The sequence below is a fragment of the Rhinoderma darwinii genome, chromosome 5 (genome assembly GCF_050947455.1).
Source record: "Rhinoderma darwinii isolate aRhiDar2 chromosome 5, aRhiDar2.hap1, whole genome shotgun sequence".
Classification (NCBI taxonomy): domain Eukaryota; kingdom Metazoa; phylum Chordata; class Amphibia; order Anura; family Rhinodermatidae; genus Rhinoderma; species Rhinoderma darwinii.
In genome coordinates, this window is record NC_134691.1 from 344,872,896 (window position 1) to 344,898,602 (window position 25,707).

The window sequence follows — 25,707 nt, forward strand, 5'->3', positions numbered from 1 at the left end:
AGGGGGCACTGTGGCTAGTAAGGATGGGGGCAGGGGCGTAACTAGGAAAGACTGGGCCCCATAGCAAACTTTTGACTGGGGCCCCCCCCTTGTAGATAGTGCCTTTTTTACAAACCCCCCCTTTTGATAACGCCATACAGCCCCCTTTGTAGATATCTACAGAGGGGGCTGTATGGCGCTATCTACGGGGGGACTGTATGGCGTTATCTACGGGGGGACTGTATGGCGTTCCCTACAGGGGGGGACTGTATGGCGTTCCCTACAGGGGGGGACTGTATGGCGTTCCCTACAGAAGGGGGGGGCTGTATGGCACTATCTACAGGGGGGGCTGTATGGCGCTACCTACAGGGGGGCTGTATGGCGCTATCTACAGGGAGCTGTATGGCATTATCTACAGGGGGGCTGTATGGCGTTACCTACAGGGAGTCTGTATGGCGTACCGCCCCCCCCCCTGTAGGGAACACCATACAGCGTCCCCCCCCTGTAGGGAACGCCATACAGCGTCATCCCCCCTGTAGGGAACGCCATACCGCCCCCCCCCCTGTAGGGAACACCATACAGCGTCCCCCCCCTGTAGGGAACGCCATACAGCGTCATCCCCCCTGTAGGGAACGCCATACAGCCCTCTCCCCCTGTAGGGAACGCCATACAGCGTCCCCGCCTCCCAAAAAAATGCGACCTACAGTGTGTCCTAATAAAAGACATGTATCCACAGGATAGGGGATACATGTGTGATCGCTGGCAGCGATAAGGAGAACGGGGGACCGAAAGTCCCCCTGAAGTTCTCCATGACTCACCTCTGACTTCCGGCGTCTGCGCAGCTCACTAAAAATGAAAGGAGCGCTGGTCACGCATGCGCACAAGCACGACCGGCGCTCCATTCATTTCTCCGGAGCTGCCGACACAGACCCCGGAAGTCCGAGGTTTGTGATGGAGAACTACAGGAGACTTTCAGTCCCCCGTTCTCCCTATCTCTGCCAGCGATCACACATGTATCCCCTGTCCTGTGGAGATCCTGTGGAGAGGGGATACATGTCCTGTGGAGAGGGGGGGGGGATACATGTCCTGTGGAGAGGGGATACATGTCCTGTGGAGAGGGGATACATGTCCTGTGGAGATCCTGTGGAGAGGGGATACATGTCCTGTGGAGAGGGGATACATGTCCTGTGGAGAGGGGATACATGTCCTGTGGAGATCCTGTGGAGAGGGGATACATGTTTTGTTTAATGGCAGAGCGGGGAGATACCTCCCTGCTCTGCCGTAGTGTTCAGTGGCGTCGCGCTGTAGCAGCCATAGTGGCAGCTAGCGGAGCCTGCGGCCATGGTGGGGGCCCGTGCCGGCGGGCGACACGGGCCCCCTAATGCCGCGGGCCCCGTAGCAGCCAATACTGCTGCTACGGCGGTAGTTACGCCACTGGATGGGAGGGATTTGAAGGGCGTAATGGCTGCCATGAGGGCAATTATCATTGGAAAACGCCTTCATGCCGGATTGTACTGGATGGAAAAGACGGGGAAAGGGAATAACGCCATTCAGAGAAGACGTCACCTGAGTCACTGGATGTCAGTGTTTTTTCTCCTCTGACTGCGGCTGGTCCGTCCTGTTATTACCTGTGCGTTTTATGGGGGTTATTATTGCTCATGTTATGGCGGAGGCATTTATATTTAGGGGTCTGCTCCATGTGCTTATGATGGGGATGCAGATTTTTTGGGACAAATGTTAGTATCCTGCCCTTGTCACCCTTGTGACACCCAATGATGAGGCCTCCACATCCTGGGAATTGTTGGGGGTCTCGGCCTCGGTTCTTCCATTTACTGAGTACTCAACAGAAGACCTGGAGATACACGGCGTCTCGTCATCTGCTTCTCATGAGGGACATCTTCAAAATTTTATTCTCTTCTAAGTCTCCAGCCCAGATGTCACATTATTCAAAAAATACAATGCTAGAAGCCGAGCTCCATGTGTTCTCCATCATCATCATCATCGTCGTCGTCATCATCATGATTGTCCTTACAGTTCCATGACCCTTCATCTCAGGTGATTGGTGCTCGGGGGCCTGATAATGTCTCTGATGCTTCAGTCGTGGTTGGGGCCCCCCCCCCCCCCAATTATCTGACAGTTCCGGGGCACAATGACGGCTCACATCCCCCAGTATTGATGTGACGTGGATGAGGTGAAGGATCTGGAGAAAATTATCATTCCTCACGTTTCTGCTTTGATACAATGTTGTGACCGTAAAACTTCTTGAACTTTATTTCCCAAAAGATACACGGTAACAATCAGCCGCCCGGGAATTCTTTATATTTCAGAATGTATTTACCATGGCAGCAAAAGTTACCAGGAAATATCTGAGCGAAGGCAAATCCTCTGAAATCATATTTACTGAATTTCAAATTCTAAAACCCCGCCCACCAAAAAGCTCCTCCCCTTTTAAAGGATCTTAATATGTTCTAACTTCAAAACCCTGACATGTAACATAACATTTTTTTTTTTACATTATCACTGTGTTATCTGTGGTGTTACATAGGACTGCTGGTAAGGCTGGGTTCACACGACCACATTAACGTCCGTAATGGACGGACGTATTTCGGCCGGAAGTCCCAGACCGAACTCAGTGCAGGGGGACGGGCTCCTGGCATCATAGTTATGTACGATGCTAGGAGTCCCTGCCTCTCTGCAGGACAACTGTCCCGTACTGAAAACATGATTACAGTACGGGACAGTAGTTCCACGGAGAGGCAGGGACTCCTAGCATCGTACATAACTATGATGCTAGGAGCCCGGCTCCCTGCACTGAGTTCGGTCCGGGTCTTCCGGCCGAAATACGTCCGTCCATTACGGACGTTAATGTGGTCGTGTGAACCCAGCCTAACACTACTACATTATCTGTACTCAGAGAGTTATCACTGTGTTACCTGTGGTGTTACATAGGACTGCAGGTAACATCTACTACATTATCTGTACTCAGAGAGTTATCAATGTGTTATCTGTGGTGTTACATAGGACTGCAGGTAACATCTACTACATTATCTGTACTCAGAGAGTTATCACTGTGTTACCTGTGGTGTTACATAGGACTGCAGGTAACATCTACTACATTATCTGTACTCAGAGAGTTATCACTGTGTTACCTGTGGTGTTACATAGGACTGCAGGTAATATCTACTACATTATCTGTACTCAGAGAGTTATCAATGTGTTATCTGTGGTGTTACATAGGACTGCAGGTAACATCTACTACATTATCTGTACTCAGAGAGTTATCACTGTGTTACCTGTGGTGTTACATAGGACTGCAGGTAACATCTACTACATTATCTGTACTCAGAGAGTTATCACTGTGTTACCTGTGGTGTTACATAGGACTGCAGGTAACGTCTACTACATTATCTGTACTCAGAGAGTTATCACTGTGTTATCTGTGATGTTACATAGGACTGCAGGCATCATCTACTACATTATCTGTAATCAGAGATTTATCACTGTGTTATCTGTGGTGTTACATAGGACTGCAGGTAACATCTACTACATTACCTGTACTGAGAGAGTTATCACTGTGTTATCTGTGGTGTTACATAGGACTGCAGGTAACATCTACTACATTATCTGTACTCAGAGAGTTATCACTGTTATCTGTGGTGTTACATAGGACTGCAGGTAACACTACTACATTATCTGTACTCAGAGAGTTATCACTGTGTTATCTGTGGTGTTACATAGGACTGCAGGTAACACTACTACATTATCTGTAATCAGAGAGTTATCACTGTGTTATCTGTGATGTTACATAGGACTGCAGGCATCATCTACTACATTATCTGTAATCAGAGATTTATCACTGTGTTATCTGTGGTGTTACATAGGACTGCAGGTAACATCTACTACATTATCTGTACTGAGAGAGTTATCACTGTGTTACCTGTGGTGTTACATAGGACTGCAGGTAACACTACTACATTATCTGTAATCAGAGAGTTATCACTGTGTTATCTGTGGTGTTACATAGGACTGCAGGTAACACTACTACATTATCTGTAATTAGAGAGTTATCACTGTGTTATCTGTGGTGTTACATAGGACTGCAGGTAACACTACTACATTATCTGTACTCAGAGAGTTATCACTGTGTTATCTGTGGTGTTACATAGGACTGCAGGTAACACTACTACATTATCTGTACTCAGAGAGTTATCAATGTGTTATCTGTGGTGTTACATAGGACTGCTGGTAACACTACTACATTATCTGTACTCAGAGAGTTATCAATGTGTTATCTGTGGTGTTACATAGGACTGCTGGTAACACTACTACATTATCTGTACTCAGAGAGTTATCACTTTGTTATCTGTGGTGTTACATAGGACTGCAGGTAACATCTACTACATTATCTGTACTCAGAGAGTTATCACTGTGTTATCTGTGGTGTTACATAGGACTGCAGGTAACACTACTACATTATCTGTACTCAGAGAGTTATCACTGTGTTATCTGTGGTGTTACATAGGACTGCAGGTAACATCTACTACATTACCTGTACTGAGAGAGTTATCACTGTGTTATCTGTGGTGTTACATGGGACTGCAGGTAACATCTACTACATTACCTGTACTGAGAGAGTTATCACTGTGTTATCTGTGGTGTTACATAGGACTGCAGGTAACACTACTACATGATCTGTACTCAGAGAGTTATCACTGTGTTATCTGTGGTGTTACATAGGACTGCAGGTAACACTACTACATTATCTGTGCTCAGAGAGTTATCACTGTGTTATCTGTGGTGTTTCACAGGACTGCAGGTAACACTACTACATTATCTGTACTCAGAGAGTTATCACTGTGTTATCTGTGGTGTTACATAGGACTGCAGGTAACATCTACTACATTATCTGTACTCAGAGAGTTATCACTTTGTTATCTGTGGTGTTACATAGGACTGCAGGTAACATCTACTACATTACCTGTACTGAGAGAGTTATCACTGTGTTATCTGTGGTGTTACATAGGACTGCAGGTAACACTACTACATTATCTGTACTCAGAGAGTTATCACTGTGTTATCTGTGGTGTTACATAGGACTGCAGGTAACACTACTACATTATGTGTACTCAGAGAGTTATCACTGTGTTATCTGTGGTGTTACATAGGACTGCAGGTAACATCTACTACATTATCTGTACTCAGAGAGTTATCACTTTGTTATCTGTGGTGTTACATAGGACTGCAGGTAACATCTACTACATTATCTGTACTCAGAGAGTTATCACTGTGTTATCTGTGGTGTTACATAGGACTGCAGGTAACATCTACTACATTACCTGTACTGAGAGAGTTATCAATGTGTTATCTGTGGTGTTACATAGGACTGCAGGTAACACTACTACATTATCTGTGCTCAGAGAGTTATCACTGTGTTATCTGTGGTGTTTCACAGGACTGCAGGTAACACTACTACATTATCTGTACTCAGAGAGTTATCACTGTGTTATCTGTGGTGTTACATAGGACTGCAGGTAACATCTACTACATTATCTGTAATCAGAGAGTTATCACTGTGTTATCTGTGGTGTTACTTAGGACTGCAGGTAACATCTACTACATTACCTGTACTGAGAGAGTTATCAATGTGTTATCTGTGGTGTTACATAGGACTGCTGGTAACACTACTACATTATCTGTACTGAGAGAGTTATCACTGTGTTATCTGTGGTGTTGCATAGGACTGCAGGTGACATCTACTACATTATCTGTACTCAGAGAGTTATCACTGTGTTATAAATGGTGTTACATAGGACTGCAGGTAACATCTACTACATTATCTGTACTCAGAGAGTTATCACTGTGTTATCTGTGTTGTTACATAGGACTGCAGGTAACATCTACTACATTATCTGTACTCAGAGAGTTATCACTGTGCTATCTGTGGTGTTACATAGGACTGCAGGTAACACTACTACATTATCTGTACTCAGAGAGTTATCACTGTGTTATCTGTGTTGTTACATAGGACTGCAGGTAACATCTACTACATTATCTGTACTCAGAGAGTTATCACTGTGCTATCTGTGGTGTTACATAGGACTGCAGGTAACACTACTACATTATCTGTAATCAGAGAGTTATCACTGTGTTATCTGTGGTGTTACATAGGACTGCAGGTAACATCTACTACATTACCCGTACTGAGAGAGTTATCACTGTGTTATCTGTGGTGTTACATAGGACTGCAGGTAACACTACTACATGATCTGTACTCAGAGAGTTATCACTGTGTTATCTGTGGTGTTACATAGGACTGCAGGTAACACTACTACATTATGTGTACTCAGAGAGTTATCACTGTGTTATCTGTGGTGTTACATAGGACTGCAGGTAACATCTACTACATTACCCGTACTGAGAGAGTTATCAATGTGTTATCTGTGGTGTTACATAGGACTGCTGGTAACACTACTACATTATCTGTACTGAGAGAGTTATCACTGTGTTATCTGTGGTGTTACATAGGACTGCAGGTAACATCTACTACATTATCTGTACTCAGAGAGTTATCACTGTGTTATCTGTGGTGTTACATAGGACTGCAGGTAACATCTACTACATTATCTGTACTCAGAGAGTTATCACTGTATTATCTGTGATGTTACATAGGACTGCAGGCATCATCTACTACATTATCTGTAATCAGAGATTTATCACTGTGTTATCTGTGGTGTTACATGGGACTGCAGGTAACATCTACTACATTACCTGTACTGAGAGAGTTATCACTGTGTTATCTGTGGTGTTACATAGGACTGCAGGTAACATCTACTACATTACCTGTACTGAGAGAGTTATCACTGTGTTATCTGTGGTGTTACATAGGACTGCAGGTAACACTACTACATTATCTGTACTCAGAGAGTTATCACTGTGTTATCTGTGGTGTTACATAGGACTGCAGGTAACACTACTACATTATCTGTACTCAGAGAGTTATCACTGTGTTATCTGTGGTGTTACATAGGACTGCAGGTAACATCTACTACATTACCTGTACTGAGAGAGTTATCACTGTGTTATCTGTGGTGTTACATAGGACTGCAGGTAACATCTACTACATTACCTGTACTGAGAGAGTTATCACTGTGTTATCTGTGGTGTTACATAGGACTGCAGGTAACACTACTACATGATCTGTACTCAGAGAGTTATCACTGTGTTATCTGTGGTGTTACATAGGACTGCAGGTAACACTACTACATTATCTGTACTCAGAGTTATCACTGTGTTATCTGTGGTGTTACATAGGACTGCAGGTAACACTACTACATTATCTGTACTCAGAGAGTTATCACTGTGTTATCTGTGGTGTTACATAGGACTGCAGGTAACATCTACTACATTATCTGTACTCAGAGAGTTATCACTTTGTTATCTGTGGTGTTACATAGGACTGCAGGTAACATCTACTACATTACCTGTACTGAGAGAGTTATCACTGTGTTATCTGTGGTGTTACATAGGACTGCAGGTAACACTACTACATTATCTGTACTCAGAGAGTTATCACTGTGTTATCTGTGGTGTTACATAGGACTGCAGGTAACACTACTACATTATCTGTACTCAGAGCGTTATCACTGTGTTATCTGTGGTGTTACATAGGACTGCAGGTAACACTACTACATTATCTGTACTCAGAGAGTTATCACTGTGTTATCTGTGGTGTTACATAGGACTGCAGGTAACACTACTACATTATCTGTACTCAGAGAGTTATCACTGTGTTATCTGTGGTGTTACTTAGGACTGCAGGTAACATCTACTACATTACCTGTACTGAGAGAGTTATCACTGTGTTATCTGTGGTGTTACATAGGACTGCAGGTAACATCTACTACATTACCTGTACTGAGAGAGTTATCACTGTGTTATCTGTGGTGTTACATAGGACTGCAGGTAACACTACTACATGATCTGTACTCAGAGAGTTATCACTGTGTTATCTGTGGTGTTACATAGGACTGCAGGTAACACTACTACATTATCTGTACTCAGAGAGTTATCACTGTGTTATCTGTGGTGTTACATAGGACTGCAGGTAACACTACTACATTATCTGTACTCAGAGAGTTATCACTGTGTTATCTGTGGTGTTACTTAGGACTGCAGGTAACATCTACTACATTACCTGTACTGAGAGAGTTATCACTGTGTTATCTGTGGTGTTACATAGGACTGCAGGTAACATCTACTACATTACCTGTACTGAGAGAGTTATCACTGTGTTATCTGTGGTGTTACATAGGACTGCAGGTAACACTACTACATGATCTGTACTCAGAGAGTTATCACTGTGTTATCTGTGGTGTTACATAGGACTGCAGGTAACACTACTACATTATCTGTACTCAGAGAGTTATCACTGTGTTATCTGTGGTGTTACATAGGACTGCAGGTAACATCTACTACATTATCTGTAATCAGAGAGTTATCACTGTGTTATCTGTGGTGTTACATAGGACTGCAGGTAACATCTACTACATTATCTGTACTCAGAGAGTTATCACTGTGTTATCTGTGGTATTACATAGGACTGCAGGAAACATCTACTACATTATCTGTGCTCAGAGAGCTATCACTGTGTTATCTGTGGTGTTACATAGGACTGCAGGTAACATCTACTACATTATCTGTACTCAGAGAGTTATCACTGTGTTATCTGTGGTGTTACATAGGACTGCAGGTAACACTACTACATGATCTGTACTCAGAGAGTTATCACTGTGTTATCTGTGGTGTTACATAGGACTGCAGGTAACACTACTTTTTCTGCACCTTCTACACAAAGTTCCCATTCTGACTCAGGTGACATCATCTCGCTGGACATTAATGTATTTCCCTGCTTGTCCGGTTTCTGGACGCCTATGGGCTTCTCTTCTGGAGGGAATGGCGGGACAGGGAGCTGATTGTTTCCTGCTGTGCTACGACTTTCGATTGTATCCAGAAAGCAGTAACGATAGTAAACAGAATTGTGACTGCAGCTTTGGAGGTGACAGGAGTATAAAGCATGATGATTTGTATGAGATAAATAATACTAAGCATTTACAAACATTCTCATCCAGTGAGATCCCAATAAACCAACATTCTCATGGCCTCGAGCTGCTGGATTATTGGAAATTTCGAGCCATTGCGGCTTTATCTGTATTTAGACTTAAAGTGTGGAGCGCCACAAAATATGACGAAAAACGCCATTCTGCGACGGAATCCAGTGTTGTAGCAAGTACGATTTCTGCGGCACAGATTACAATCTGCCGGTGCCGACTTTAGTTTTCTGCAGTTGGTTTCAGTTTTACGCCATTTGTGTTCGTTTTTTTTTGTGTCTCCTGTAAACAAGCGGAGCCCGTACAGACGCGGAGCTTCACGTAAGGCTCTGACTGCAGCCGCACGGACGCGTGCCCGACCGCCAATTACAGCGAGAATGGGAACGACTGGGACAAGCAATTGTATCAAGATGAAATATCCTTCTAATGTAGATCCCAGCGAGCGCAGGCCTGACATTAACCCTTCACTGCTCCAGCATGAGAGAACGCAGCTCCACCTCTCAATGTCTATATATAATCTACAACTTCACCTGTGTTTCACTCATATTGATTTACAGCCTGTATTATACTCCAGTCACAGCCAGAGCTGCATTGTACTGCTCGATTCTGCTGGCTGCTACTTGGAATCAGTCAACACACCTCTAAGACAAGAACGCAGATACCGTAGGAGCAGCCCATGCAGCTGACACGGAGCGAGGGGGCCAAGCCCGGCTGGTCGTATTCCCTTTGCTACTAAGTGGCGAGAACGTATATATTGTTGGCAGGGGGTGAGGAGTTGGCCCAAGCTGCAAGGAAAGTGTATGGAGGGGGGAAAAAACACCAGGCCCTTCTGTGTAGCAAAATCAGACGCTTTAATGGGGCCCATTTGTCTCTTCTTTTTTCTACATACATCACTGCCCCGATGGTTTAGCTGCTATAGACCATGGAGAGATGATTATAGTCTTCAGTGTCATACTCACCTGGTGGATTGCAATTCTGTATTCTGTACAGACTCTGAACCAGCAACGAAGAGCAAAGTGAAAAAAAAGTCAAAAGAGTTCTGAATGCAGCTCTGGCTGTGAGTAGTGCATAAGGCATGATTAAGATAATCAAGATTAGTAAAAGGGAAGTAATGCAAAGTGTTTACAAAAAGATGTAATATTATATGAGGATTATATGGAGACGCAGACTGGACGGTGATCTTCTGAAGTGAGAGGTCAGTACATTTTTTAAGAAAATGCAAAAAAACTAATTCCAAAAATTTGCTGCTGAACAATTCTACTGTCTTTTACGTAAGTTTGTGAACCCTTTAGTACAGTAAGATTTCTTGGTTAAGAACGTGCACAGAAAATCAGATCTCAAACTCCGGAACCCAGAAAAAGCGTCATCAATGTTCATCCGACTGGAAATGTTCTAACCAATGATATGGACTTGGGACTCACCACCGAAGAAGAAAAATCCACTCCAACGTTACTCGCAGCCGGGAGCGGTCGCCCAGCAAAGATCCCTCCAAGAGCAAGGCGCATGATAGGCTGGAGGACCACAGAGTACTCCCGGGTGACTCCGGATCTGAACCACAGACCTCGAATGTACTGGCAATGATCAGGGGAAGATTATCCTGAAAGGAGAGCAAAGGCGACGCCGCTACTCTCCAAAAACTGCATTGATGCCCCTATAACGTTCAGCTGGAAGAGCAAGAAGAATATTGGAAGAATGTTCTATGGACAGATGACAAGAAAAAGAACCGTATGACACCACATTCAACGAGAACATCGCCACCTGGAAGCGCGGTGGCGGCAATATCAAGACTTGGGACTGTTTTGCGTGGCTGACCTGATGGCCCATGAGTCAAAACTCAACAGAAGACGCGTCCGTAAGACAACAACTCCAAACAAACAAGTCCTTCTACTTCAGAAAAGTCAAAGCCGAAGAGACGTCATGTCACAGAAAAGACCTTATTCCAGCTGGAGTGAAGTGTTCACCCAAAAATGTCCCCGAGTTCTGTAAAAAGGAACCAAACAAAATCCCAATGAGAAGCGGCACCAATAGGCGGCTGCTCGTCAGAACACATGAGCTCCTGTAGGGCTACGTTCACACACTTTTTCTAACAAAACATTTCATCTTGGATCATTTGATCATTAAAGACCTGACATGACGCCGGGTCCTCCAGAGCTGCTCTTAGTAGCCGTTCACTAGGGCTAATAGTGGGGTGTCCCAATCTGGAGACCCCTTAATTAACCTCATATGTAACAATAAGACATTAAAAAGAGGTGGTTCAAAAAGGGTAACATTTTATAAAATAAAAAAGTGCATCCTTCTACCGTCCATGCGCCGGAGTCGGAGGAGGACGTCAGGTCTATGGCCGGCTTTCCATGAAGGTCTGATCACAAGTCAGGCAGAAATTCAGCAAATTCTAAAGGGTTCCCAAACTTTCCAGCCCGCTGTGTAAATCTGTGCTCTGGATTGTGCTGCACGTTGTATAATTGCTATAAATCCTATAGACAGATCAACTTTCTCCATGTAACACGTCTGAAGCCGTCAGCGGCATCTCCTGGAGAGAATTCCAGAGCTATGAGGTAAGTGATTGCCCAATCTTATCAGCTGTGAGATAGAGATGTCCCCTAAATGTGAGACAGATGTAGACCAGCGAGATGTGCGGCCCCCTGACCACATGGAACACAAAGAGTCAGGGGCAAGACAATGTCCGTGCTGGCGTCAAACCCACGTCATGTCCGAGGAACGTCCAATACTGGCAGGTTGAGAAGGACGATCGTCTCAGGATCTGTGGATTTCACGCTGATCGTTTTCTCTTAGTCGCAGAATTCTTTAACTTGGGAATTTCTGGTACAATTGTTCTATAAACATCTGAGAAAACAAAATTCTATAAAATATCCGGCAAATGTCCCAACTATTGTAAGAAATGAAAATTTTTGGTTGTTTTATGGTTGCGAAAATTGTGCAAATGAAAGAGCCCCATATGTGGGAACCTATTAACATCTCAGTCCCAGAAGATGGGACCTTCTCACAAGACCTTCTTATCCATCGCTGCACTCTATGGAACTTGACTTAAGTTTGAAGTCTCCATACTCCATACTGAGCCCCTTCTTTCTGCCCCTTGGTGGGGTCTCCCGGGCCTCACTCACACCGTCTTTCTGCCCCTTGGTGGGGTCTCCCGGGCCTCGCTCACACCTTTCTGCCCCTTGGTGGGGTCTCCCGAGCCTCGCTCACACCTTCTTTCTGCCCCTTGGTGGGGTCTCCCAGGCCTCGCTCACACCTTCTTTCTGCTCCTTGGTGGGGTCTCCCGGGCCTCCCTCACACCTTCTTTCTGCCCCTTGGTGGGGTCTCCCAGGCTTCGCTCACACCTTCTTTCTACCCCTTGGTGGGGTCTCCCGGGCCTCGCTCACACCTTCTTTATACCCCTTGGTGGGGTCTCCTGAGCCTCGCTCACACCTTCTTTCTGCTTCTTGGTGGGGTCTCCCGGCCTCGCTCACACCTTCTTTCTGCCCCTTGGTGGGATCTCCCGACCTCGCTCACACCTTCTTTCTGCCCCTTGGTGGGGTCTCCCGGGCCTCGCTCACACCATCTTTCAGCCCCTTGGTGGGGTCTCCCGGGCCTCGCTCACACCTTCTTTCTGCTCCTTGGTGGGGTCTCCCGAGCCTCGCTCACACCTTCTTTCTGCTCCTTGGTGGGGTCTCCCAGGCCTCGCTCACACCTTCTTTCTGCTCCTTGGTGGGGTCTCCCGGGCCTCCCTCACACCTTCTTTCTGCTCCTTGGTGGGGTCTCCCGAGCCTCGCTCACACCTTCTTTCTGCTCCTTGGTGGGGTCTCCCAGGCCTCGCTCACACCTTCTTTCTGCTCCTTGGTGGGGTCTCCCAGGCCTCGCTCACACCTTCTTTCTGCTCCTTGGTGGGGTCTCCCGGGCCTCCCTCACACCTTCTTTCTGCCCCTTGGTGGGGTCTCCCAGGCTTCGCTCACACCTTCTTTCTACCCCTTGGTGGGGTCTCCCGGGCCTCGCTCACACCTTCTTTATACCCCTTGGTGGGGTCTCCTGAGCCTCGCTCACACCTTCTTTCTGCTTCTTGGTGGGGTCTCCCGGCCTCGCTCACACCTTCTTTCTGCCCCTTGGTGGGATCTCCCGGCCTCGCTCACACCTTCTTTCTGGCCCTTGGTGGGGTCTCCCGGGCCTCGCTCACACCATCTTTCAGCCCCTTGGTGGGGTCTCCCGGGCCTCGCTCACACCTTCTTTCTGCTTCTTGGTGGGGTCTCCCGGGCCTCGCTCACACCTTCTTTCTGCTCCTTGGTGGGGTCTCCCGGGCCTCGCTCACACCTTCTTTCTGCCCCTTGGTGGGGGTCACACAAATGGCCAGATCATGCCGCTTGTTTCTCCAGGCTCTGAGAGCTATTGAGAAAGGTCAAAGAAATTACAAAACATTTAGTGGGATTCATATGTCTGCACCCACCGCCCACACACTGGCGGAAATATCATAGAGGCCGCCATTGCTACTGCTACGGGGTTCATGAAGGGGGAAACCAAATCTGGATGCCTCATCTTTTCCCCCATGGCCAGGGCTTTATCTCTCCTTAGAAGCCGTCACTTTAACACATAAGGGAAGGAAAGTAGGAGCCAAACCGCACTGCCCATTGCTTATATGGCGCCAACATATAACCCAGCAGTGTACAAGGATTGCGCTCCCTCACATCACACTATACACGTTCTACCTGCCGGGGAGCGTTGTTCTATAGGGTTGTAGCTGGAGGGCGGGGCATACATGGGATTGTGGCATTCGGGCAGGATTTCTCGGGTTGTTGTGGGGAGTTGCACTCTGTAGTGGCGGCGAGTGACCCGTATTTGTCTTCTTCACATATCAGTCCTCTAACTGCAGGAACCTAAGAAACTTTCATCAATCGATGTAGATTTACTCGAAGTCATCTCATCCAGATGAATAGTGTCAGTGAACAGTCCTGGAAGAAGACAGAAGTCCCTGCGAGGAAACAGCTGTGACTGACGTCCCTGAGAATAGATGAACCCGATCTATCTATCTATCTATCTATCTATCCATCTACCTATCTCATATCTATCTATCTATCTATCTATCTATCTATCTATCTATCTATCTATCCATCCATCTATCTATCTCATATCTATCTATCTCATATCTATCTATCTATCTATCTCATATCTATCTATCTATCTATCTCATATCTATCTATCTATCTATCTCATATCTATCTATCTATCTATCTATCTCATATCTATCTATCTATCTATCTATCTATCTATCTATCTAATATCTATCTATCTCATATCTATCTATCTCACATCTATCTATCTAGTATATCTAGTTGAGTATATATATTTTTCATTGTATTTGTTTGAAGGGTGCTATCTACACTATCTACAAGGAGAAGGTGGGGGCGCTATCTACAAGTGGGGTTGTGTGGCGCTATCTACAAGGGGAAGGAGGCACTATCTAATGGGGAGGTGGGGCCAACATCTAAAGGGGGAGCTGTATGGCACTATCTACAGGTGGGCTGTATGGCACTATCTACAGGGGGAACTGTATGGCACTATCTACAGGGGGAACTGTATGGCACTATCTACAGGGGGAACTGTATGGCACTATCTACAGGGGGAACTGTATGGCACTATCTACAGAGAGAGCTGAATGACATTATCTACAGGGGGCTTTATGGCACTATCTACAGGGGGAGCTGTATGGCACTATCTACAGAGAGAGCTGAATGACATTATCTACAGGGGGCTTTATGCCACTATCTACAGGGGGAGCTGTATGGCACGATCTACAAGGGGAGCTGTATGGCACTATCTACAGGGGGCTGTATGACACTATCTACAGGGGGAACTGTATGACACTATCTACAGGGGGAGCTGTGTGGCACTATCTACAAGGGGAGCTGTATGGCACTATCTACAGGGGGCTGTATGGCACTATCTACAGGGGGAACTGTATGACACTATCTACAGGGGGAGCTGTGTGGCACTATCTACAGGGGGCTGTATGGCACTATCTACAGGGGGCTGTATGGAAATATCTACAAGGGGGGTTGTATGGCACTATCTACAGGGGGAGCTGTATGGCACTATCTACAGGGGGAGCTGTATGGCACTATCTACAGGGGGAGCTGTATGGCACTATCTACAGGGAGGCTGTATGGCACTAACTACAGGGGGAGCTGTATGGCACTATCTACAGGGGGAGCTGTATGGCACTATCTACAGGGAGGCTGTATGACACTATCTACAGGGGGCTTTATGGCACTATCTACAGGGGGCTTTATGGCACTATCTACAGGGGGAGCTGTATGGCACTATCTACAGGGGGCTGTATGCCACTATCTACAGGGGGAGCTGCATGGCATTATCTACAGGGGGAGCTGTATGGCACTTTCTGCAGGGGGAGCTGTATGGCATTATCTACAGGGGGCTGTATGGCACTATTTACAGGGGGAGCTGCATGGCACTATCTACAGGGGGGCTGTATGGCACGGTCTACAGGGGGGCTTTATGGCATTATCTACAGGGGGTGTATGGCACTATATACAGGGGGGCTGTATGGCACTATATACAATAGGGCTGTATGGCACTATCTACAGGAGGGGCTGCATGGCACTATCTACAGGGGAACTGTATGGCACTTTCTACAGGGGGAGCTGTATGGCACTATATACAGGGGGTCTTTATGCTACTATATACAGGGGGGCTTTATGGCACTATCTACAGGGGGCTGTAGGGCACTATATACAGGGGGCTTTATGCCACTATATACAGGGGGGCTTTATGGCACTATCTACAGGGGGCTGTAGGGCACTATCTACAAGGGAACTGTATGGCACTATCTACAGGAGGCTGTATGGTACTTTCTAGAGGAGGAGCTATATGGCATTATCTACAGGGGGCTGTTTGGCACAATCTACAGGGGAACTGTATGGCACTATCTACAGGGGGTGTATGGTATTATCTATAGGGGGCTGTATGGCACTATCTACAGGTGGAGCTGCATGGCATTATCTACAGGGGGAGCTGTATGGCACTTTCTGCAGGGGGAGCTGTATGGCATTATCTACAGGGGGCTGTATGGCATTATCTACAGGGGGCTGTATGGCACTATCTACAGGGGGCTGTATGGCACTATTTACAGGGGGAGCTGCATGGCACTATCTACAGGGGGGCTGTATGGCACGGTCTACAGGGGGGCTTTATGGCATTATCTACAGGGGGTGTATGGCACTATATACAGGGGGGCTGTATGGCACTATATACAATAGGGCTGTATGGCACTATCTACAGGAGGGGCTGCATGGCACTATCTACAGGGGAACTGTATGGCACTTTCTACAGGGGGAGCTGTATGGCACTATATACAGGGGGTCTTTATGCTACTATATACAGGGGGGCTTTATGGCACTATCTACAGGGGGCTGTAGGGCACTATATACAGGGGGCTTTATGCCACTATATACAGGGGGGCTTTATGGCACTATCTACAGGGGGCTGTAGGGCACTATCTACAAGGGAACTGTATGGCACTATCTACAGGAGGCTGTATGGTACTTTCTAGAGGAGGAGCTATATGGCATTATCTACAGGGGGCTGTTTGGCACAATCTACAGGGGAACTGTATGGCACTATCTACAGGGGGTGTATGGTATTATCTATAGGGGGCTGTATGGCACTATCTACAGGTGGAGCTGTATGGCATTATCTACAGGGGGAGCTGTATGGCACTTTCTAAAGGGGGAGCGTATGGCATTATCTACAGGGGGCTATATGGCATTATCTATAGGGGGAGCTGTATGGCACTATCTACAGGGGGAGTTGTATGGCGCTATCTACAGGAGGACTGTATGGCACTATCTACAGGGGGAGCTGTGTGGCATTATCTACAGGGGGTCTGTGTGGCATTATCTACAGGGGGTTGTATGGCACTAACTTTATGGGGTTGTATGGCACTATCTACAGGGGGTTGTATGGCACTATCTACAGGGGGAGCTGTATGGCACTAACTTCATGGGGCTGTATGGCATTATCTACAGGGGGGCACTATCTACAGGCCGGCTGTGTGGCATTATCTACAGGGGGGCACTATCTACAGGGGAGCTGTGTGGCATTATCTACAGGGGGGCACTATCTACAGGGGAGCTGTGTGGCATTATCTACAGGGGGGCACTATCTACAGGGGGGCTGTGTGTGGCATCCAGGAGAGGGGGTTTCAATCAAAAGTTTGCTCTGGGGCCCAGTCTGTTCTTGTTGCGCCGCTGCTAGTGTCATAATAGGGAACCCAATCGCTTTATTCCTCTGAAAAGAGAATAGTGAGTGTCCTTTATATTGGCTGGATCTTTTTCAGTGTGTCCCAAATACAGAAAAGTCGGGCAGGGAAACAAATGTATGTACATATAAGTGCGCTCCTTGTTTCAGCATCTCATCGTCCCACACGGTGAGTGATCAGCACAAATTCCAATATAAATCAATCTAAAGTGAGAAAAGAAATAATGATTGGGGTGAAGAAGTCTTGGATTCACTTTGCAGTTCTGTATTGCGGTTACTTATTGCCCTGACGTTTAAACCCGCCGATTAAATCCTCCTGTCCTGACGGATGCCCGGGGTATGGTGGAGAGCTGCGGAGGTGCCCGGGGTTATTACTAATTTCACTTAGTAACGTGATCGGGTTAATAGCTGTCAGGTAAGACGGCGGCGCTGCTTGATGTGGCATGCGCGGCGCTGCTTGATGTGGCATGCGCGGCGCTGCTTGATGTGGCATGCGCGGCGCTGCTTGATGTGGCATGCGCGGCGCTGCTTGATGTGGCATGCGCGGCGCTGCTTGATGTGGCATGCGCGGTGCTCTGCCGTCCTGCATGGAGTAGGTAAAGTTAGGCAGGAGGATTGCGATCCATTAGTCTCTAGTCACGGGACTTGTTCTGTCCAATGGTCAGGGCTTGAGGAGGGCACGTGCATTGCCGCGGTCTGGACACATGTATGGTTAATGTATGGGGGGGGGTGTACAAGTGCCGGCAGCTTTTTCATCAATGTTATACGATACATATGGGATCAATCATGACTTTTTGTGTTTTATGATTTTTTACCCATTGTATATAACATTATGTTATTATTTATTATATCGATCACTATCGCATCTTATTCCTGCACATTTTGATCTGGATCCTACTAGTTTAAGATTTTTGCACTTTATTTAGTAAATTGATGTAATAATTACAATATTTGGCAGAAGAGCTTCGCTCCCTATTTTATACTCTGATGTCACTGACACAAAACGCTGGAAAGTGACGTCATAGAGGAGGTGAAATGTGGCTGCGAATATTTGGTGAGTAAATAGTTGGTGTATTTGGGGTTCTGCTTCCTCGCTGCTTATTTTACATTGACCAGAAGGAGAGGTCACTCATTTGCACCGACCGTGTGGTTGTTTTTGCTACAGTGCTGCTCCATATACCTGTCGCTTTTTCCACACACACATATATATATATTATTTTTTTCTGTAAAATAACACAAAAGTTGTTGCTACTCTCCAAAAAGGGATCATTTTTAAACCGCACGTTAAAGAGCCATTACTTCCCCCGATACCACCGTGTGTTGTATAAACACTGGCATCACCCCTTAACCTCATAACGCACCTTGACGTAACCGCACGTGCAGGGGTGATGTATGGAGCGGGCTCACGTGCTGAGCCGCTCCGTACGCTGCGGGTGTCAGCGGTGTTATTTACAGCTGACACCCGGGACTAACGGCCAGGAACAGCAAATGCGCTGTACCTGGCCGTTTAATCCCTCAAATTCTACGGTCAATCACAACCACAGCATCTGAGGTGTTAAACAGAGGAGGGTGGCCCCCTCTGAGAGCTCATCGGCGCCCCCCGCAATGAGATCGAGGAGTGACAATGGTTGTCATGGCAGCCCAGGGGCCTAATGAAGGCCCCCCAGGACTTCCTTCACTCTGCCTCTGGCACGGTTTAAAGAGTCACCACATTATAAGTGCCCTATCTTCTACATAATGTTATCGGCGCTGTAATGTAGATAACAGCAGTGGTTTTTATTTAGAAAAACGATCAATTTTGACCAAATTATCGCCTATTTTAGCTTTATGCTAATTAGTTTCCTAATAGACAACTGGGCGTTTTTTTTTAGCTATTGACCAAGTGGGCGTTGTGGAGAGAAGTGTATGACGCTGACCAATCAGCGATCAATCAGCGTCATTCACTTCTCTCCATTCATATACTCAGCACATAGTGATCTCGCGAGATCACGCTGTGCTGTCACTTACTCACAAATTAATGTTACTGAAGTGTCTTGAGAGTGAATAGACATCACCCCCAGCCAGGACGTGATGTCTATTCACGCGTCCGACACTTTGGTAACGTTTGTGTGGGACTTACTCACACAGCACATCGAGATCACGCTTGCTGTCATTAAGTCCCACACAAACGTTACTGAAGTGTCGGGAGTGTAAATCGACATCGCGTCCTGGCTGGAGGTGATGTCTATTAATTCTCAAGACACTTCAGTAACGTTAATATGGGTGTATGTGACATCACAGCGTGATCTCGTAAGATCGCTATGTGCTGGGTACATGAATGGAGAGAAGTGTATGACGCTGATTGGTCACTGTTTGTTCACTGATTGGTCAGCGTCATACACTCCTCTGTACAACGCCCACTTGGTCAAAAGTAAAACACGCCCAGTTGTCTATTAAGAAACTGATTATCATAAAGCTAAAATAGGTCATAACTCCGTCCATTTAACAGAGGCCGGTAAAAATGACAATATACTGCAATACATTAGTACTGCAGTGTATTGTACCAGCGCACGATGGTTCAAGTCCCCTAAAGGGACTGATTGTCTAAAAAAAAAGTTAAATAAAGATTTTAGTAGTGAAAAAAAAGTTTAAAGAAACCCCCCTTTTCCCATTTTTCCTCTGAAGTAATATAAAACATAAAAAAATAAACAAAATTGTTATCACTGCGTTCGTAGAAGTCGGTACTATTACAATATAGCGTTATTTAATGCACATGGTGAACGCTGTAAAAAGAAAAAAATACAAAATCCCAGAATTGCTGTTTTTTGACAACTTAGTGGTGAATTTTTTTTTAATTAAAAGTGTTTAAAAAGTCGTATCTACTAAAAAATAGTACCAATAAAAACCAGAGGTTATGCCGCAAAAAAATAAGTCTTCACACCGCTCAATCTACGAAAAAATAAAAACGTTATGGCTTTCAGAATATGGAAAAAAACATTTTCTGGTACCCGGTATCGTCGTAATCGTAATGACCAGCAAAATAAAGTACATTTGTCGTTTTTACCGCACTAAACCCAAAAGAAAATAGAGAAATCCGTTTTTTCCAATTCCACCCCACATAGATTTATTTTTTCACTTTCCCATTACATTATAAGGTACTTTAAATGGTAGCGATACAAAATACAACGCTTAACGCAAAAAACAAGCCCTGACACCACTCCATTAACGGAAAAAACGTTACGGCTCATAGACGGGGAGAGAAAAACGAAAATGAAAAAAAAAAAAATGGCTTGGACTGTAAGGGGTTAAACATGCATACCACTAATATGTGACCCTGAGCGCCCGTAGCTAATTAACGCCATGACGGTCTTTACGTCGTGATCTCGATTACGTGACCCGACTGGATCAATGACGCTAACTTAATTCCCACATGACGGAGACCGTCACACCCACCTGGTGGACCTATCAGAGAAGGGGCTTTCCCTATTTAAACTTGAGCTACATGCCGGAAAGCGCGTTCCCCCATGGCGATGATATCTCGGATATCCTGTGCGCTGACTTACTGTCCACTATGTGCTCTGGTTTTAGTGCTTGGTAATTGCCATTGATTTTTCCTTTAGGTCCTTTCTCCGCTATTCTGCTTGTCAATCTCTAGTCCTCCCACATTTGCCATATTGACCTCTTCTAATTATAGGAAAGCTTTATTATGTGGAAGTGGAACTCATCATGTCGCCGGGCTGGAGATGGAAACCGTGGGCTTATCTATGATAGCGTGGATACAATCAAGCTCAGGTTATCTATCCTCTATATCTTCTTCATGAAGTGTCAACTTTACCAGTAATATTATTCTGATTTACAATACATAGATTATTATCTCTACCATTTATTGCCTTGTATGTAGATACAATAGCAATATAGCAATTCCACTCTGACAGATACCATGTCACATCCTTCACATGAAGGTCTATCTGCCCCAAAAATGTTTCATCACTTGTAATCAGTTAATTAATTAAGAAAGAGCGTTATGCTGAATTACAGAATAAATCTCAAGGAAAAAAAGGAGTCTGTGATGTGTTGAGTTATTCTATAAACAATGGCAGGTATCGCCCTCCAAAAAGGGATCATTTTCTAAAAAATTTTCATTTTAAAAAGCAAAAAAATCCATGACAGTCAAGTGTGTTATTAAAACTGTTTGTTACCACCGGCCACCATTTGTTTACCCATAGCCATATATCCTGATGTGACTTGTACACTACTAATACTGTATTGGTGTTAAAGAGCTTGAAAAGGGGTTGTATGCAGTCCCAAAAGACCTCAGAGGGTAATACACCTCTTTTCAAGGCAATTGGGGCACTTTCGATTTGCAACAAATTCAGTTGAAACAAATTGCATCTGGCGTACGGTTTCAAAAAATCAGACCAGAAAATTCTCTCATCTCCTCTATACAAGAATATAACTACTATAATACTGCCCTATATACAAGAATATAACTACTATAATACTGCCCCCTATATACAAGAATATAACTACTATAATACTGCCCCTATATACAAGAATATAACTACTATAATACTGCCCTATATACAAGAATATAACTACTATAATACTGCCCCCTATGTACAAGAATATAACTACTATAATACTGCCCCTATATACAAGAATATAACTACTATAATACTGCCCCCTATATACAAGAATATAACTACTATAATACTGCCCCTATATACAAGAATATAACTACTATAATACTGCCCCTATATACAAGAATATAACTACTATAATACTTCCCTATATACAAGAATATAACTACTATAATACTGCCACCTATATACAAGAATATAACTACTATAATACTGCCCCCTATATACAAGAATATAACTACTATAATACTGCCCCTATATACAAGAATATAACTACTATAATACTGCCCCCTATATACAAGAATATAACTACTATAATACTGCCCCTATATACAAGAATATAACTACTATAATACTGCCCCTATATACAAGAATATAACTACTATAATACTTCCCTATATACAAGAATATAACTACTATAATACTGCCACCTATATACAAGAATATAACTACTATAATACTGCCCCCTATATACAAGAATATAACTACTATAATACTGCCCCTATATACAAGAATATAACTACTATAATACTGCCCCTATATACAAGAATATAACTACTATAATACTGCCCCCTATATACAAGAATATAACTACTATAATACTGCCCCTATATACAAGAATATAACTACTATAATACTGCTCCTACATACAAGAATATAACTACTATAATACTGCCACCTATATACAAGAATATAACTACTATAATACTGCCCCTATATACAAGAATATAACTACTATAACACTGCTCCTATATACAAGAATATAACTACTATAATACTGCCCTTATATACAAGAATATAACTACTATAATACTGCCCCCTATATACAAGAATATAACGACTATAATACTGCTCCTATATACAAGAATATAACGACTATAATACTGCCCCCTATGTACAAGAATATAACTACTATAATACTGCCCCTATATACAAGAATATAACTACTATAATACTGCCCCCTAAATACAAGCATATAACTACTATAATACTGGCCCCATATACAAGAATATAACTACTATAATACTACCCCTTATATACAAGGATATAACTACTATAATACTGGCCCCATATACAAGAATATAACTACTATAATACTACCCCTTATATACAAGAATATAACTACTATAATACTGGCCCCATATACAAGAATATAACTACTATAATACTACCCCTTATATACAAGGATATAACTACTATAATACTGCCCTATATACAAGAATATAACTACTATAATACTGGCCCCATATACAAGAATATAACTACTATAATACTGCCTCCTATATACAAGAATATAACTACTATAATGCTGCTCCTATATACAAGAATATAACTACTATAATACTGCTCCTATATACAAGAATATAGCTACTATAATACTGCCCCTAAATACAAGAATATAACTACTATAATACTGCCCCTATATACAAGAATATAACTACTATAATACTGCTCCTATATACAAGAATATAACTACTATAATACTTCTCCTATATACAAGAATATAACTACTATAATACTGCCCTATATACAAGAATATAACTACTATAATACTTCTCCTATATACAATAATATAACTACTATAATACTGCTCCTATATACAAGAATATAACTACTATAAAACTGCCCCTATATACAAGAATATAACTACTATAATACTTCTCCTATATACAAGAATATAACTATTATAATACTGCTCCTATATACAAGAATATAACTACTATAAAACTGCCCCTATATACAAGAATATAACTACTATAATACTGCCCCCTATATACAAGAATATAACTACTATAATACTGTCCCCTATATACAAGAATATAACTACTATAATACTGCCCCTATATACAAGAATATAACTACTATAATACTGCTCCTATATACAAGAATATCACTACTATAATACTGCCCCCTATATACAAGACTATCACTACTATAATACTGCCCCCTATATACAAGACTATAACTACTATAATACTGCCCCTATATACAAGACTATAACTACTATAAGGGCACGGCCAGACGTGGCGGAATTCCTCCGCAACTGTCCGCATCAATGCCGCACAGAATCTGCGTTGCAGATTCTGCTGCGGATCTGCACAAAATGTGCAGTAAATTGATGCGGACTAGCTGCTGCGGACTGCGGGAAAAGTGCTTCCCTTCTCCCTATCAGTGCAGGATAGAGAGAAGGGACAGCACTTTCCCTAGTGAAAGTAAACGATTTTCATACTTACCGGCCGTTGTCTTGGTGATGCGTCCCTCTTTCGGCATCCAGCCCGACCTCCCTGGATGACGCGCCAGTCCATGTGACCGCTGCAGCCTGTGCTTGGCCTGTGATTGGCTGCAGCCGTCATTTAGACTGAAACGTCATCCTGGGAGGCCGGACTGGAGACAGACGCAGGGAGTTCTCGGTAAGTATGAACTTATCTATTTTTTTACAGATACATGTATATTGAGATCGGTAGTCACTGTCCCGGGTGCAGAAACAGTTACTGCCGATCGCTTAACTCTTTCAGCACCCTGGACAGTGACTATTTACAGACGTCTCCTAGCAACGCTCCCGTCATTACGGGAGCCCCATTGACTTCCTCAGTCTGGCTGTAGACCTAGAAATACATAGGTCCAGCCAGAATGAAGAAATGTCATGGTAGTAAAACGAATACGCTCCGCAGCACAAATAAGATCTGCGGACTTCATTGCGGAATTTTGACTCTCCATTGAAGTCAATGGAGAACTTCCGCAATGAGTCCGCCACTGCTCCGCAACAGACAGAGCATGCTGCGGACACCACATTCCGCTCCGCAGCCTATTCTCCGCAGCGGAATTGTACGCAGCGTCTAAACGAACACTGCTAAATTAAAGTGAAAGTCAATGGAGAAACGGCTCCGCTGCGGATTAACGCTGCGGAGTGTCCGCAGCGGAATTTAAGTGAAATTCCGCCACGTGTGAACCCGCCCTTATACTGCCCCCTATATACAAGAATATAACTACTATAATACTGCTCCTATATACAAGAATATAACTACTATAATACTGCTCCTATATACAAAAATATAACTACTATAATACTGCCTCTATATACAAGAATATAACTACTATAATACTGCCTCCTATATACAAGAATATAACTACTATAATACTGCCTCTATATACAAGAATATAACTACTATAATACTGCCCCCTATATACAAGAATATAACTACTATAATACTGCTCCATATATACAAGAATATAACTACTATAATACTGCCTCCTATATACAAGAATATAACTACTATAATACTGCCCCCTATATACAAGAATATAACTACTATAATACTGCCCCCTATATACAAGAATATAACTACTATAATACTGCTCCATATATACAAGAATATAACTACTATAATACTGCCTCCTATATACAAGAATATAACTACTATAATACTGCCCCCTATATACAAGAATATAACTACTATAATACTGCTCCTATATACAAGACTATAACTACTATAATACTGCCCCTATATACAAGAATATAACTACTATAATACTGCTCCTATATACAAGAATATAACTACTATAATACTGCTCCTATATACAAGAATATAACTACTATAATACTGCCTCTATATACAAGAATATAACTACTATAATACTGCCTCCTATATACAAGAATATAACTACTATAATACTGCCTCTATATACAAGAATATAACTACTATAATACTGCCCCCTGTATACAAGAATATAACTAC